Source organism: Marmota marmota, unplaced genomic scaffold (genome assembly GCF_001458135.2).
Source record: "Marmota marmota marmota unplaced genomic scaffold, marMar, whole genome shotgun sequence".
NCBI lineage: Eukaryota > Metazoa > Chordata > Mammalia > Rodentia > Sciuridae > Marmota > Marmota marmota.
This window is the reverse complement of record NW_026000229.1, coordinates 28,218,105-28,223,258: the sequence shown is the minus strand read 5'-3', so window position 1 is coordinate 28,223,258 and position 5,154 is coordinate 28,218,105.

The window sequence follows — 5,154 nt, the reverse complement described above, 5'->3', positions numbered from 1 at the left end:
GCACTTGCCTGGCATGCGTGTGGCCCCGGGTTCGATCCTCAGCACCACATACAAAACAAAGATGTTGTGTTCGCCGATAACGAAAAAATAAATATTAAAAAAAACATTTGTATTAATTGAAACTCTCTCTTACTTAGAATATTTTCCTCACTTGGGTTCCAGAAATGCCTCATTTGCTTGGATTTCTTCCTATCATTTTGGCTGCTCCTTCTGAAATCTATTTTTCTGGTTTCTCCTCATCTCACATCCAAGTATTTGAAGCCACAGAGCTTAGTCATTGGACCACTTCTCTTTTCAACCTGGACTCATTCACATGGTGATTGCATTCAGTTTTAAGGCTTTAAATACCAGCCCTGTGCAATCAACTTCCAAATTTATATCTCTAACTTAGAACTCTCCCTGGATGAAGACCTGTATGTCTACCAGTTTGCAGGATATCTCCATTTGGATACCTAATAGGCATCTCAAGCTTAATATGTCTAAAACTGAGCTCTTAACAGCCATTCCATACACACACACACACACACACACACACACACACATTTCTTTGGCAGTTTTCCCTATCAAAACTAATGACAATTCCATCCTTCAAGTTCTCAAGTAATCTTTGACTTCTCTCTCACACCCTCCATCTGGTTAATCAGCAAATTCTCTTGGTTCTACCTTCAAAGTATATCCTAAATTTGGCCAGTTCTCATAACCTCTACTGCTACACCACCACACTGGTCCAAGACATCATCACCTCCTACTACTAGATCACTACAATAGTTTCCTTTCTCTTCCTCCTTCTACTCTTTCCCTACTTCAGTTGATTCTCAAAATAGCAGCTAAAATGGATCCTTTTATTTTAAAGTAGTAAGTCAGATTCTATTACTCCTCTGTTCAAGACTTTCCAATAGCTCCCATATCACTTGGAATAAAACCCCAAGTCCTTACAATGACCCAGGGGATGTTGTCTTTATTATCCCTCTGATGTTATTCCATCCCCTTCTACCCTGATCCTTGCTCACTTTACTCCAGTGCCACTGAGTTCTTTGCCATTCCTTGCATAGGGCATGCACAATCCCAGCCCAGGGCCTTTTCATATACCCCTTCCTCTGGAGGGGTTCCCCCAGATATCCACAAGGCTAGTCCCTCATTTCCTCTCAACTCTACTCAGAAGTCACATTCTTATTGAGATCCTTCAATGTTTCCCTTAAATGTCATATCCCTTTTCTCCATTTACTCTCCTACTAAGCTCCTCTCACTTTCTAATTATATATTTCTATTTGTCTTATCAACATTCATCTTAATTGATCTGTTTTATCTATTTTTCTTCTCCACTTGAATGTAAGCTCCACAAAGGCAGGATTTTTGTTGGTTTTGTTCACTGAAGCTTTGTCCCAAAACCTAGAATGTGAATGGCACATGGTATGTGCTTAATGTTTACTGCATGAATAAATGAATGAATGATGGCAGCCCAAACTAAGGCAGTGAGGGGAAGGTGAGGAAGGAGATGGATTAGACAAACAATAGAAATAATTGATAGGCTGTGGGATAAGAATGCAGTTAAATATGACCCTCGGTGGCTCAGTGGGTAGTTGGCTTCTTGAGATACAGGAGGAGTGAAGGTGGAAGGAGCTTGACTAGTTTCATTTGGGACCCGAGTTGTTGTGGGTCATCAGGTACAACAGGCAACTGGATATGAGGTCAAAGAAAGGGAAAAAAGATTAGTTTCTATGACCTGCTCTTGGAAAAGAGAAATTCTAGCTTCCTATGGTCTGCCTTAGGGAGGGAGCTATGAGCCAGGAACATGGACAAAAGCAAAAATATATACATATCATAATATCACAGATGATATTAAGGATCTATTATTATGTTGTATGATAATGGTAGAAAATTGAAAAAGTTCCCACACTACTAAGAGAGGATAGATTATACTGAAGCTATTGTAACAAGTAGTCACCATAACTGTTTATTAGACCTGCTTAATCAATAAATGATAGTTCTGTAACCATAGTAACAAATAACCACCAGAACTGGTTTTAAATCCATTTAATCCATCATTGACCATTTCCTTCAATCCAATTTGCTATCGAATCCATTTGTGCCTTGCATCTGAAAGTCAATCAACAGGAAGTTAGTACAATGAACATGCTTCTGAATGCCACACTATCAGAAAGAGGTTTGTTTGCTAACTTTGCTCCTACAGCTGATGAAAACCTAGCCCTACCTCTAATATCCACCAGTCTCTGAATTACAGTCTTTACCTGAATTTCACCCTTACCCTTCATCAGACTTCGTTTTTTTCAAAAGGTCACTCTGGTTACTTTAAACTATGAACTGAAAGGATGAAGGTATAGGTCAAGAGGAAAGGAAGTAGAGAAAATTGACAGTAACATAATTAAAACCAGGATGGACTTGAAAAAATCTTGAATGTTTGGACATGGATAGGCCACTCATTCATTCATTCATTCATTCTTTTTTTTTGGTAAATATTTACATAACAGGCTCTATTACAGGCACTCAGGATAGATGGATGGATAGATAGACAAATTACATAACATGTTCAAAAGAGACAAATGACAAGAAATAATGCAAATGAGCTGCAAAGCAACAGGGTTGGAAGTACAGGGGTGTAAGAAGAGGATGCAATTTTAAATAATCCATCATTGAGAAAGTAGCTTTTGAGCTAAGGCTTGGAGGAGGTGAGGAAATCGGCCATGCTGAAACTATCCCAAGCTCTTACAGCTCTAACATGAGGATATGTGTGGTCATGTCAGGAGCAACAGAGGGCAGAGTGGCTGGCACTCAGGGGCCCAGGGAGAGTAGAAGGAAATGAGACTAGAGAGACTATAGGAGTCAGGTGTGGTGGCCAATGCCTATAATCCCAGCAACTCAGGAGGCCGAGGCAGGAGGATCCAGGCTAGCCTGGGCAAATTATTGTCTTATAATAAAAAATAAACCAGGCATGGTGGTGAATGCCTGTAATCCCAGGAGCTTGCTAGGCTGAAGCAGGAGGATCATGAGTTCAAAGCCAGCTTCAGCAACTTAGTGAGATTCTTAGCAACTCTAAATAAAATATTTAAAAAGGCTGGGGATCTTGCTTAGTGGTTAAGCATCCCTGGGTTCAATTCTTGGTACCAAAAAATAAAAATAAAATAATCTGGGGATGTAGCTCAGTGGTAAAGTGCCCCTGGGTTCAATCCCCAGGACTGAAAGAAAATTAATAAATAAAATTAAAAGAGAAGCCCCAGGAGCAGCAGAGAGGAAGGAACCCCTCCCCTCAGTCAATATTCCCTGCATTTTCAGGAGAAGCAAGCACTCCCACACAGCCTCCTCCTAGTCACTGCTCCATGTTTTACAGGTGGGAAAAATAAGTAATCACTGTTACTTTCAAAGAATGCATTAGGTCTATCAAATTATACCTACGCAGCATTCGGCAAGAAACACTGTCCTAATTCCCCAATGTTTGTAAACTGCACAACTTATTTTGCAGGGAGTTGGTAGCTAAGTGGCTTTGGGTTACTGGGACCACAGCACACCTGCGAAGATGGCTGCAAGATGGCCTTTGGAGCACCAGAGAAAAGCTATTGATTTTCTGTTTCACTGAGAAAGATGTCTAATTCTGAGAATACCTTTGGGAGAAAAAAAAAAGAGAGAACAGTTTCTCTCACCACTCTCTCTACCAGTGAGCAGTAAATTTTAAAATAAACCTTTATTAATGCAGCTTTTTATTATGAAAAGTTCAGACATATATAAATGTGAGAGGCTAGTATATTGAACCTCTCTGTACTTATTACTCAGGTTAAATAATTATCAGCAGATGGCCAACCTTATTCTTCTAAATTCACCTAGCTATATATTTTTCCTGGGATATTAAAAAACTAAATTCAGGCATCAATATTTGTTGAGCACTTATTATATGTCAGATACTCCTCTACATACTGAAAATATAAAACGAAAAGGAGTAATATGAACAAAAATTATAGTCCACATAAATCTCTCATTCTAGATGTGAGAAACAGAACAAAACCAGTAAGTAAATGATGCAATATGTTAAAGGGTGATAAGTGCAATGGAGAATGACAGGCCCGGGGATGTGACTCAGTGGTAAAGCACTTACTTAGCATGTCTAAGGCCCTGAGTTCAATCCTTAGCTCTGCAAACAAAGAGAGGGGAGAGTAAAGGAGAGAGAGAGAGAGAGAGAGAGAGAGAGAGAGAGAGAGAAGCAGTGGGAGGAATGAGGAGTGAAGGACTTTAAATAGGGTCAGGTTTTGTGTAGTAAATTTGGGGTGCACTCCTCAGATCCCCCTTCAGGACCCAAGGATTTATTTTCTCTGCAGCCGAAAAACACCATGTCACCCAAGCTCATGACTCCTCCCTAGGAAAGCTTACACCCAGTGACTTACCCACTAAGAAGTATAAAAGCCTATTCCTCTCTATCCCTGGACAGCTCTGAAGGGTCCATTCATCTTCAGACCTCCTTGTAGGGTTGATTAAATCTTTAACTGAGATTGCTTTGCAATTCAATTTCTCCCTCTGCCAAATCCTGCTTCTTTCCCATTCCTTCTCTTCCATAGGTGCCGAATCAAGACAGCCCCTTAATAAACTTCCTGCACGTTAATCTCTGATTCAGAGTTTGCTGCCCAAGGAACCTGAGCTGGTAGACCTTTCAGAGACCATGACTTTTTAGCAAAGATATGATGTATGTAAGGGATTAAGTTCAGAACCACTTGAATCAAAGTGTCAAATATGATATGCCAAGAAATTTGTAACGTTTTGAACAACCCACAATAAAAAATTAAAAAAAAAAATAAATAAATAAATAAATAAAAATAAAAAATAAAAAAATAAATAAATAAATAATTATATAAAAAGAAATAAATAAAACAAAGATATTGTGTCCAACTACAACTAAAAAATAAATATTAAAAAAATTTAAAAAATAATAAATAAATTTTAGCTGGGCACAGTGGCACACGCCTATAATCCCAGCGGCTCAGGAGGATTATGAGTTCAAAGCCAGCCTCAGTAATGGCGAGGCCCTGAGCAACTTAGTGAGACTCTGTCTCTAAATAAAATAGAAAATAGGGCTGGGAATGTTGCTCAGTGATTGAGTGCCCTCGAGTTCAATCCCTAGTACCAAAAAATAAAAAATAAAAAATGCAATTT